The sequence below is a fragment of the Xyrauchen texanus genome, chromosome 1, assembly GCF_025860055.1.
Source record: "Xyrauchen texanus isolate HMW12.3.18 chromosome 1, RBS_HiC_50CHRs, whole genome shotgun sequence".
NCBI lineage: Eukaryota > Metazoa > Chordata > Actinopteri > Cypriniformes > Catostomidae > Xyrauchen > Xyrauchen texanus.
The window spans coordinates 14,834,115-14,847,600 of record NC_068276.1 but is presented as its reverse complement, the minus strand read 5'-3'; positions in this window follow the sequence as shown (position 1 = coordinate 14,847,600).

The window sequence follows — 13,486 nt, the reverse complement described above, 5'->3', positions numbered from 1 at the left end:
TCCATTTTATGTGGATTGAAGTTCAGTGTGGGCTGTGCTGGTTGGGTAAAAAGGGACACACATTACTCTGGGTAATTTGCCCAGACATCAAAATCAATATTTGCTATAGACTTGGAAATAAAGAATGTCAAGGCCTCCCTAAGCTGTGATAAGGTTTTAAGTGTTCATCTCCCAAGTTCTTTTCATGTTCAAAAGCATTTTTGTATAAAATTGTATTGTTTGAGGGGGGGAAAAAAAAACAATTGCTGAATTCCCCACAAATGAACACAACACAGATAAACTGATAATTAAACTAACATATGAGGTGCTGAGTCCAGATCACCTTAAGGTTAAAACTAATCCAATCCAATCATGAGGAGCAAAAGATCAAATGAAAAAATTAATATTAGGTAGGATGTGTTGATTTAAAACTTGATGAAACATTAACCTTAATATCCTCATCTCAGTGGACATCTCACCTCAGAAATGCAGCACTATGTAATAAGCCGCATAATATCAGTTTGCAATAATGCCACCACAGTCACATTATTCATGAGATCAGGCTTGCGCAGGACAAACATGTTAATTTTCCACATGCAAAGGCTTGTAAAATGTCATTTAAAAAAGGTGTCGGGCAAAGACAACAGCTTCAACAACCGTCCTTTGGTGTTTAATGCAGACATATTCAGTGCAATAGTGCCACCATATGCATTGGTGTAAACTGGCATTACACTATTTGATATGTCCAGCAATTTTAAGGTGTGAGCTTTACTTACATAATTGCCAGCCGGTAGGTGAGAGACGAATCACACGTTAGCGTCTGCCAGCGGGTGGTCGTTAATCATTCTGTCGCTGGGCGAGCCCTTGGGGTCTCTTCAAGTGACCAATGAGATTCTTATTTTACTGAAGATCTGATGTGACGTCAAGCTGATCTGAGCTTTTCATCACACTCAGCTGCATATCATCACAGACGCTGATTGTAATCCAAAGTGATTCTGTCACCAAGCGTTTTTCCACACTAAAATGACTAATGAAGGGCTTTATTTTCGTGAGATCGCTAATTCTAATCTAATTCTAATCGCAATTTTCAAGCCAGTGCAAAGCAAAAGTGGGCGTGGGAGTGTTTGCGCTAGTGTGGGTGTATGCACGGAAAACTGTGGGTGTATTGTATGTTAATGAAGTGGCACAAAGCCACAAGAGATATAGGTAATTGCGCTAAGACATTTGAAAAACATGTCTTAACTCAGCGCAAAGTTCATTTGCAGTTTGGAGATTCCACCAGCAGTTGGTAATATAGTTCATGTCCAAATGCTGAAAATATGAATTTATGAAATATATGAAAAAAATGAAATTATATCTATAAGTCATGGTTAATTTTTCGATTATTCATTCTGACGAGAACCACATTGTCTATGCATAAAAGGAGCGTGTCACTGTCACAGAAATATGCTGACAATCAATAACGCAGTTAATGCACAAAAGACCATCATTTTCAATTCTTCTAATTTATTGCATATAGTCCATTTACACCTCCAACTTCTTATGAATGTGCTGTCTTTGTTTATATCGCTGGTGCTTAAGGGAATTTACTATATAATAGGACACAGATAGTGGAATAACCAGAGAAAACCTCAGAATTTAATTCCACTTGATCCAGCCCACTTGCAAGTTGCGTAGGCTATTTTGCCAAACCCATTTTTGCATGAAAATACCAAAACATCATGGCCATGCCAACTGACTTTGAGGTTAAGACTTAAGTCAAAGCACTGCGCTTAGCGCTTGCACTCTTAAAATAGGGCCTGAAATCAGAAAGCAGAAGCACAACAGTTGCATAAGGCCATACAGTATGCATTCTGTGGAAAGCCTCAAAGGGATAAATACACAATCACAAACTTTCACAAGGTAAAGTTACTCCATGAATCACATCCTAAATCAATCTTGTACAATTGTTTTTGCTCATGTAACGGGAGCTGCACTAGCGACTGTCGCTAGAGGCTGTAGCCTTTAGCCTCCTTGTTAGAGCACCCGCCTCCCATGCCGGAGACGTCGGTACGAGTCACGTTCGGAGCGGGGCGACCAGGACCGGTTTCAATGGTGCCGTGACCCAGATGGGAGTGAGGTTTAGGGGGCTGAATGTAATGTGAGCCAGCTGGTAGATAGCTGTGCAGTGTGTAAACCTCAATCTCCTGACCTCAAGAGGTGCACTAGAGACTGACGCTAGAGGCTGTAGCCTTTATCCTCCACGCCGGAGATGTCGGTTCGAGTCCCGTTCGGAGTGGGGCGACCAGGACCGGTTACACTCACACGGTACTTCTGTTGTTATTTCGGCAAGCTCCACATGACAGGAAATCAAAGAGAGAGAGTTGCAGTGAGTGTCTGTTCCAAAACCTAGTGAGCGTCCTCCTTAGGCAGCATTTAAGACATCATTGGGGCGCTCCCAACGCGAAGGCTGTTCCAAAATGTAGGTATCTTAAGATATCTCGTTTTGGCCAAATGCTAAGTTAGCATTGCATGGGTCTGTTCCAAAACTTAGTGTGCTGCTTTGCTGTCTACTGCCTACATAGGCAGCTATGTAGTAGGTACAATAGTCAATTTTCTCTGATATTAAAATCTAATTATATAGATAATTTTCCATATTGAATGGATTATGAGTATATTTATAATCCAAATTTCTCTCACTTAATCCGCCATCATGGATTTATTTTTCCATTGAGCTCATAACGGTGCATTCTGGAAGGATACATACAATGCTACCTTAGATTTCGTCCAAAATGAAGTATCTAATCAGGCAGCAAAATTAAGATACCTATCTTTTGGAACAGCCTTCGCGTCGGGAGCGCTCCTATGGTATCTTAAAATGCTATCTCTGAACTAAGCTAACTAGGTTTTGGAACAGACCCCATCTATCCTTCCCCGGGTACTGGGTAGGTGATCCCAGAATGCACCATGATGAACTCAGTGGAAAAATAAATCCAAGATGGCAGAAGAAGCGAGAGAAATTAGATTCTAAATATACTTATAATCTATTCAATACTGAAAAGTATTTATAAATAACAGTTTAATATTATACAAAACCAACCCAAAATGTGTGTGGGCTGTGCGTATTTAGGCTCACTAGAGGATCGTGTCTTTCCTGTCACATCATATGTATTGAATCCAGTTGTGATTCGAGTTTCCTGTGCGCTGCGTGTGAGGAGCGCTATTTGAACGATGTGCGGAGCTGCCGCCTATGTAGAACGTTCCAAATCGCTCTCTTATTAGGCATAATTTCGGTAAGGAGGCTGTCATTTAAGACAGCTGCCTATGTAGGCAGGAGACAGTGAGGCAGTTTACAAAGTTTGGGAACAGACCCGATATGTCTCACCCATCCGCCATTTTGTATTGGCAAATGTGTCATACATCTGACTGAAGAGAGACAGATCTCAGTAAAATAGTCAGCAAGTGTGGCAGTCAATAAGTGTTTCGGCCAAATTCAAGTTGTTTTGAGTCTGCTAGTGTGACGCCGGCTTTTGTAGCAGTGGCTCTAGACATGTGGCCCAATGCTTATTGATTGGTCAGTCATTTTTAATCACTAAACAAAGGCATAAAATTAAACGTACCTAAGAAAAAACCTTGTTCTGTCAACAGAGGAATATTTGTCCTCTCTGTGAATAACTCTAAAATCTTGTTTGTGCTGAATATACATGAAAAGTATTAGCATTAAGAGTAAATAGGCCTCATGTTGTATAACTAAAAAACATCTGTTTCTCCTCAAGTATGTGTTTAAAAATTGTAACAAGCAAAAGAAAATACTCTTTTTGTTCATCAGAAATTCAAAGCTGTCTTTCACTTCTTTCTATCAATTTGCTTCTTTCTATTGTATACTATTAAGTTTGAATAGTCAACATAAATCATTTTGACCTAATTTTATGAAGCAGCTTTTATATAGAATAAAATCTATAATCTTTAATGTCCCACCATAGGACACACACAAAGTTTTATAAAATACAAATGAAATACCTGATAAAATAAGCTTTGGCGATAGCACTCCTATTGATAACAGAAGCTGAGAAAAGATCCAGCTGAATGTTAAATGAATGAATGTATACATCAGCATTCTCCAGTGCAGCCATGGTTGTGGGGAGAAGGGCAGTAAAGCTCATTCATCAATCCATTAAAGATGGTAGTATTCTCTGGTATTTCAGCACGTCAGTCAAGACATCGACTCCCAGAGGACAACCGCTCTCTCTCTCTCTTCACTAAGCAGCGAGCCCTTGACTCTTAAAGGTTCCAGTATGCCAAAAATTACTATTGACATTTCAATTTGGGTTGAATTTTCAGACCAACCTCTCATCCCCCCCAACCCCCACCCATCCCCAGAGAAAGGAAGGACATTTACATTTGAATAAGCCAGACAAAAACATGGACACATTTGCACAAGCGGCACTTTGTCCTGTCTATTCATTGGTTGCAATCTCTGACTGTCAGTGTCAAGGTATATAGATGCCTCAACATTATGATGCTATACTAGCTGTGCGTTTATTCAATACTACTGTTCTCATTTAAAGGGATAGTTCGCCCAAAGATGTACTCACCCTCATGCCATCCCAGACGTGTATGACTTTCTTTCTTCTGCTGAACACAAATAAAGATTATTTGATGAATATGTCAGCTCTTTTGGTCCATATAATGCTAGTGAATGGGTGCTAAAATGTTGAAGCTACAAAAATCACATATGTCAGCATAAAAGTAATCCATAAGACTCCAGTGGGTAAATCTTCATAAGCAATATGATTAATGTGGGTGAGAAACAGATTACTATCAATTTATTTTTGTGTTTTTGGCGATTCACCTTCTTCATGCATACTGCCCTCTTCTGGGCAGGGAGAAGAATTTCAAACAAAAAATACTTAAATATTGATCCGTTTCTCACTGACACCTTTGATATTGGTTCAGAAAATATGGATTAAAACACTGGAGTCTTATGGATTACTTTTATGCTGCCTTTATACGCTTTTTGACTTTTTTTCTTCTGCAAAACACAAATTACAATTTTTAGAAGAATATTTCAGCTCGGTAGGTCCATACAATGCAAGTGAAACGGTGGCAAAATTTTGACACTCCAAAAAGCACATAAAGGCATCATAAAAGTAATCCATAAGACTCCAGTGTTTTAGTCCATATATTCTGAAGTGATTTGATAGATGAGTCAATTATTTGCTTGAAATTCTTCTCCCTGCCCAGTAGAGGGCGATATGCATGAAAAATGTGAATCACCAAAAACACAAGGAGAAGAATGTGAAAGTGATCTGTTTCTCACCCACAGCAATCATATAACTTCTGAAGATATAGATTTAACCACTGTAGTCTTTGGATTACTTTTATGCTGACTTATGTGATTTTTGGAGCTTCAAAAATTTGGCACCCTTTCACTTGCATGTATAGACCAAAAGAGCTGAGAAATTCTTGTTAAAATCTTCAATTGTGTTCTGCTGAAGAAAGAAAGTCATACACATCTGGAATGCATAAGGATTAATAAATGATGAGAGAATTTTCATTTTTGGGTGAACCATCCCTAGTCTCACATGGCCAGAATTTTAACTGTTTGCATTAAGTCTGGTCCACTTTGCAGCTAACTCTGGACAAAAATCACCCACTTAGACAGGAAGAGATTGTTTGACCGATATATAAAGCATCCAACTGCAATTTGTTTAGTATTAGGGGCTGTTTTGAGGAAGGTGTCTCTGAAATAGTTGATAGCACAGTAATAGGCTAGAGTAAAAAATAGAGACGTTCAAGGATAGTCGTTATTTAGTTATTTGGTTAACCGTTCGTCATGACTGTATTAGAATACAGGAATCACTATTGGGTTTTTCTATACGTGCAATAGAGGTCTACAATTTGTGCCAGTTTAACAAGTATAGGGTGGGATATTTTGGGTTGGTCTGCACTGTTTTTCAATTTTGTGTATCTCTCTATCTATCTATCTATCTATCTATCTATCTATCTATCTATCTATCTATCTATCTATCTATCTATCTATCTATCTATCTATCTATCTATCTATCTATCTATCTATCTATCTATCTATCTATCTATCTGCCTGCCTGCCTGTCTGTCTCAAAAGTGGTGGAAATATTTTACTATTGTTTAAACCTTTGGCTCACAATAGATTTAAACCACTATCACAAATGAAACTCTAGTAGCGTACAATTAATGAATCGAGAGCCAAAGCCACTTCTAACACCCTATTATGCATGTTAATATGGTACGGCTATGGGATGTTAGCCTGCTAAACCACAAGGCACACTCTTTTAACTCTGACACCTGTTTAAATAGTAAATAATGTCTAATGCCTGCTTAATCTCATTGTGAATCTCACACATACAATTAAAGGTCTTCTCACTGAATTTCTCCTTCTTATGCACTGGTCAAGAGTACAAATGTGTGTACTGAGGGCAACGACTAGGCTTGTTCATGGGCCATTATTAGAGAAGGCTGTGTATAATGGAAAACACGCAGTTGATGAATGTTGCAAAATGAGCCTGTTCCTGCTCTCTCCATTCAAACCTTATGCAGACTCACATGAGCTCACAGTATGAAGTCAATTACATTTCTCACAATAATAAAATAATAAAGTCATTTCACAGTGAGTACAATACTGTCATCATGCAGAGTGTCTTCACCAATGCAATAAGACAAATTAAGGAAATATAAGATGAATGTATCAAAAATATACATGAATTAATACTTCACATATACACTGGATATATAATGTATTTGTAAAGTTATTCAATGGAAAGGAGGAGGCGAGAACCGGCTTTTCAATATAAATAATAGTTTTAATGATAAACTTAAAAGAAGACGTAAACACATGACGGACATGTCCGCTAACGATCTCTCTCTCCCGCACGGCCCTCTGCAGTCAGCCTTTAAACCTCACGGAGGCATAATTAGCCTAATACGAGACCGGGTGTGTAGTATCACGACCCGGCCCCGCCCTCCGCCCTCCATTCCTCCCTCGTTCTCTCAGGCTGGGGAGCCCCCGGCCTGACGTACACCCCCCCCCTTTCCCTGGGGAGGGCGCGCCTTCCGCGCTGTCTGCCGGCAGGTCATCCCCATCTACCTGGACGAGGGAGGGGACAAGGGGAGGGAAACATAAATAATTAAAATGGGGGGTACTTCCTGTAACAGTGTAGTACCCCCCAAAAAACTGTAAAATTTAAAAGAGGGTAAAGGCCAACGCAGAGCGACAGTGAGAGAGAGAGAGAGGAGAGAGAGATGAAAATAAAAAAAACTCTTACTCGCCAGTTCTCTGATACGCCGCAGCTTGTTCCTCGGCCACTCCTCCACCCTTTATCGGACGATAGCCGCGCCTCGCCAGGTGGATCCGAGGCAGTCCTCCAGCCCCTGGCGGACGGAACACCCCGCCGTGTTCTCGGGGAACAGAAGGGGTCTCCCCCGCCCCTGGCGGCGGTCCTCTCGCTCCAGGCGGTCACCAGTGAGCCCCTCCCCACTCGCGGTCGGCGGTCTTAAACCCCGCCACGTTTCAGCGGCCGGTAGGCGACTCCTGCGCCCCTGGCAGTGGCCCTGACCGCTCCAGGCGGTCGGCTAGGAGCCACTTCTCCCCTCGCGGTCGTCGGCCATCGTCCTCGTTCAGGCGGCTGGGCTCCTCGTCCCCCGGCACATGGCCGCGGCTGCTCCGTTGGGGTGGACGGTAGTGGCCAGAACTCTACTACGGCGTATCCCTACTCCTTCCCGGGCTTCGGCACCAGTGTAACGTTATTCAATGGAAAGGAGGAGGCGAGAACCAGCTTTTCAATATAAATAATAGTTTTAATGATAAACTTAAAAGAAGACGTAAACACATGACGGACATGTCCGCTAACGATCTCTCTCTCCCGCACGGCCCTCTGCAGTCAGCCTTTAAACCTCACGGAGGCATAATTAGCCTAATACGAGACCGGGTGTGTAGTATCACGACCCGGCCCCTCCCTCCGCCCTGCCACAGTATTATACACACATCTTTTAAGAATTAAAAAATTATGCTCTTTTTAAACAAATTTGCTCTTGCAAAAACATTCAGTATGACAAATAATTAACTCATTAGATGGCTCTTCTCTCATAGCAACCAGCATTTATATATATATAAAATCAGCAAAAAAGAAACGTCCCTTTTTCAGGACACTGTATTTTAAAGCTAATTTTGTAAAAATCCAGGGTAAAGGGTTTAAACAATGTTTTCCATAAACAATTAATGAATATGCAGGTTAAGACACTAACAGCTTACAGATGGTATTAAGGTCACAGTTATAAATACTTAGGACACTAAAGAGACCTTTCTACTGACTCCAAAAACCCCAAAAGAAAGATGCCCAGGGTCCCTGCTCATCTGTGTGAACATGCCTTAGGCATGCTGCATGTAGGCATGGAGGACTGCAGATGTGGCCAGGGCAATTAATTGCAATGTCCGTACTGTGAGACGCCTAAGATAGCGCTACAAGGAGACAGGAAGGACAGATGATCATCCTCACAGTGGCAGACCACATGTAACAACACCTGCACAGGATTGGTACATCCGAATATCACACCTGCAGGACAGATACAGGATGGCAACAACAACTGCTCGAGTTACACCAGGAATGCACAATCCCTCCATCAGTGCTCAGACTGTCCGCAATAGGCTGAGAGAGGCTGGACATATTGAACTTGTAGAGCTGTTGTAATGAAGGTCTTTACCAGACATCACTGGCAACAACGTCGCCTATGGGAACAAACCCACCTTCGCTGGACCAGACAGGACTGGCAAAAAGTGCTCTTCACTGATGAGTGATTTCCTGCAAGACAGGAATGTCAGTGTTCTGCCATGGCCAGCGAAGAGCCACGATCTCAATCCCATTGAGCACGTCTGGGACCTGTTGGATCGGAGGGTGAGGGATCAGGCCATTCCCCCCAGAAATGTCCGGGAACTTGCAAGTGCCTTGGAGGAAGAGTGGGGTAACATCTCACAGCAAGAACTGGCAAATCTGGTGCAGTCCATGAGGAGGGGATACACTGCAGTACTTAATGCAGCTTGTTAGAGCCAGTTGTCCTTTGTCTTTGAAGACTGTAGTGTACACCTTTGTATGAAATCTTCAGTTTTTTGGCAATTTCAAGCATTGTATAGCCTTCATTCCTCAAAACAATGATTGACTGACGAGTTTCTAGAGTTAGCTGTTTATTTTTTGCCATTTTTGACCTAATATTGACCTTAAGTCATGCCAGTCTATTGCATACTGTGGCAAGTCAAAAACAAACACAGACAATGTTATGCTTCATTTAACAAACTAAATAGCTTTCAACTGTTTGATATAATGGCAAGTGCCATTTTCTAGTCCCGAATTAGCAATTTAACATGATTACTCAAGGATAATGTGTTGAAGTGATGGTGAATGCAACTTTGGTGAATCAAATAAAATGTAATTCATCCAGTTTCCTTCCGAAACAGCAAAATATGTACATTATTCCAAACTTTTTGCCGCCAGTGTATATAATAAAACAGAATGCAAATACATGTAACCATAACATCACAGTAACACAACTAAGGCTGCAACAACTAAATTATAAAAATCGATTATTATCGATAATAGAAATCATTGACAACAAATTTCATAATCGATTAGTTGGATAAATGCCACAAGCACGGAGAACACCTATGCGGACTAAAGCGGAAGAGCAGCAGTGTGTCAGTGAACTCACAACTGCGTCAAACCATAAAACTCATATAAACGGTAACAAATACATTTCGATTTTTTCTTACACAAAATGTCCTCCTTTTCATTTCTTTTCAACAAATATAAATCAATTTGTAGCAGATGACTATAGGGATTTTGAGTGAAGTTAAACAGATTAGAAATAATACCTGCTACACATGCATCTTCATTTACGCTGTTCTCTTGAGATTGCAGTGCAGAATATAAAGAAGCTCTTCTTATTTCATGTTTCGTATTTTAGCATCCGTAGGGGCCTGAGATACAAAGTGAGATGAAAAAACGGCAAAGTGCAGTGATCTTTCTTGTTTTACACAGAGTCTCGAGGCTTAAAGTGCTTTTTTTTCCATTATGAAGCTGCATTAATGCTCTGCGTTTGGGTAATTAGCAGAAAGTCAATTCCCATTACTGGTTAGGCTTATTGACCAGCTGCTTACTTTAATAAAAAGGTATGTCCCCCACATTTAGACAAAGAATCAATACCCAGGATGCATTAAAAGAACCTGCCTCCTGACAACAGGGCAGCCAACCTATAACACAAGAGCCCTGCACTCACTAACATTCATCTATTCAATCTACAGCTCACCCACTCCAAAGAAGTGAACTCTCAACTCCAGCTTTCAGTCTTTTATGAATCCATTTCTTTTTCCCTTTTCTAACTTTCTTGCTTTTCTCTACTTCAATCTCTTTTCAAATGTATTTCCTCCAACCTTGTAAAGAGTAGCCCTTGAAAAAAGGACGTTGGGATGACATGCAGCAATAGTAGATAAAAAAGTGAAAAATCTATTTGAAAAAAAGATTGCCATGGCTCCCATATATTGTAGGTCTTCTTTTGGGCTTTTGTTAAACTGATGGAAAATTCTATATGCGCATATATGATTAAGAAAGTGAAGTGAAAAGAACAGGCATTGAAGTCTAGAGTGCTTCTGGTGGAGGTCAATACTTTGACCTCAGTAGACATTTGTTACTTTCTAAAAAACAAGCAATGAAGCAGGTAGAAAACAATGCTGCCTCCTCTTCCTTATAAATCAGAGTTTTTTATCCATTTGATAATTTGTCGTTGGCTTGGGTTCTATTTCTCTGGTATTGCATTGGGTAGCCATGCTCAGATTGAAATCCCATTGGTCCAAAACCCACTTCACATACTGTTCCTGTATATTAAACAATATGCTTTCATTGGCTGGGATTGTGTCACGTCATGTAGCATTTTCACTTTCAGCATGGACAGACACATGAACAGAATTGCTGGAAACTAGTCACATCACATGTGATCATAACATGAATATCTAGTCTGGATATTCTGGTCATTCTCTGCTTGGGCAGGAAAATGTGATTGAATTTTTTGAAAAACTTGAGAACATAGCTCCTATTGGACAATGCAGGCAGATGTTCTGAGGTGAACAAATAAAATTGCTTTTACTACAACATGCTGGAATGGGACATTGGCATCATTGTCCAACTCAGGGCTGGTCAACCCATTATGCGACAAAGGCTCGCCTAGGGCAGCATCGCTTCGGGGGCATCTACCGAGCCAATTTTAGCATGTGTCCAATCAGTGTCAAAGACAAAAACAACACTGAATTAAGTGGATATTTACTTACAGTTCATTGAAGCTAAACCTTCAGCTGTATTCAATCGTCATGTGCGAGTGTGTGTGCAGTCTTTGAACGATTGTCTACTGAAGGTAATGACATTTTCAAATTAAGTGTATCAAAATACTAACATTACATGAAAGCACTTAAAAGTTCCAAAAATTACCAAGCATATACCATGTTTTTTGGACATGTTCCTTGGAGTAGCCAACCATATAAATACCAAAATATATTATAAAAATACCAAGGTTTTACCGATAGTGTACCATCACTCACTGTACCATGATAGTGCCACGGCAGGCTTTTGAGAAAAATAACTTTGATAAACTTCATCTTCATCTGCTGTGTAATGTGAAAAGATTTCAATATTTTTTTAGTCCATAGTTTCATTAATGCTAAACAATGTATGTGTCACCAGACCCCCCTACAACATCGTGGTACAATAGATTGTGTACTTGATCGGCTCCAGACTCTTCTGTAATGATGAAAGACTTCAAAAACTCCTACTGTAAAGCATACTGTACAATGTGCACAGATACTAGGGCAGTGCAGGCAGTGTGCCTTACTTTCTTTCTTTCTTTCTTTCTTTTCCTTTTTCGTCTTTGACCACTTGGTTTAGTTTACGTGCACTTTATATATGAAGTTTATTTCTATATGTGATACCCATTTATAATGTCTAGTTAAGAGGCCATAACATGTTTCTTAACAACATTGGTTTTCTTTTTATACCCATTTGTGATGTATTTAATTGCTTTCATTTGTACTTTTTTGTGTGTAAAAATTAATACATAACTCTCTAATAATTTCTATCAAGCGGGGTGTTGACTTGAGGGGTTTGGCCTAGGGTGCCAAATGGGGAAGGACCGGCACTGGTCCGACTGGACCTCAACACTTATGTAATCAATGGTGGGACGTTACATGTCAAGGCTTCTGAGAAGAACTGGATGGGTTTTAACTCAGAATCAAACAATTAAATTAAATTAAAGCATACAATTAATTAGCTAATTTACAAATGTAACAGCTACCACTTTTAACCAAAGTGTCATAGATCAATCCTCAAACTTCCATGGGGACCTTAAGATGACTTCAAATAATTTAAAATGAGTTAAAATGCAATAACTCTATTCAAATACTGACATGAGCTAAAATCATGATGTACGACTACAACTTATAGTATAATCTAACAGTTCCTGAAAGTCTGAAATCAAGAAATTAATTGTGATAAGTATTTTAATCTATTGACACTCTTAGTGTCTGGGACGTCAATTTTTGTCTTGGACAATAAGGGCAGCCTTAGAGTCAAAAAGGTTGAGAACTGTTATATAACACTTATTGCATGGAGATGGATGCACGGATGTATCGACCAGTGATATTTATCGGTCAGTATTGATCAAATTAAAACCCTCTGCATATCGGCATGAAAATACCAATATGAAAAAAATGTCTTGGGTTACTTAACTGTAATGCCTGTTCCCTGATAAAAGCGGAATGAGATGCTGCACTGATTTAGCGCTTTGGGAATGTCTTTAGGAGTGACCAGCTGTGAATATATGTGCAACACGTCAATGAAATTGACAAAATATATAGCCTCCGCCGGTGACCCCATCAGGATGCGCCGGTAAAGGGGCTATAAATAGATGCGCCACAGGTGCATCGTCAGGTATTTTGTCTGAAGAGCAGTCCTGGGGCATCTTCAGTGCGGCAATGATTTAGCGCTTTGGGAACGAGAATACCCACGCCGCCGCACTGTGGATGTCCGGACCCCTTACGGTTGTGTAGTTGTGCTCACAAGAGCACGGGAGGTCTCAGACATGAGCTTGTGATGTAGACTCAAGGACATAAGAGCCCGGAGTAGCATGAACATCCAAACTATAGAATCTTATGAATGTATGCTGAGAGGACCATGTTGCAGAGGGACACCTCTGGCCAAAGCTTTAGAGGAGGCGACCCCTCTGGTAGAGTGAGCACTGATACCTACTGGCAAAGCTTGACCGCGTGCCTCATAGGCCAGGGCAATAGCATCCCTCACCCAATGTGACATGGTTTGCTTGGTGACAACCGTTCCTTTGTTACGACCCCCATGAAAAACAAATAGTTGCCCTGACTTATGCCATTGGCAAGTGCGGTGGACATAAGTCTGAAGGGCGCGGACTGGAAACAGTCCGTGAAGTCTTTCCTGCTCTGGTG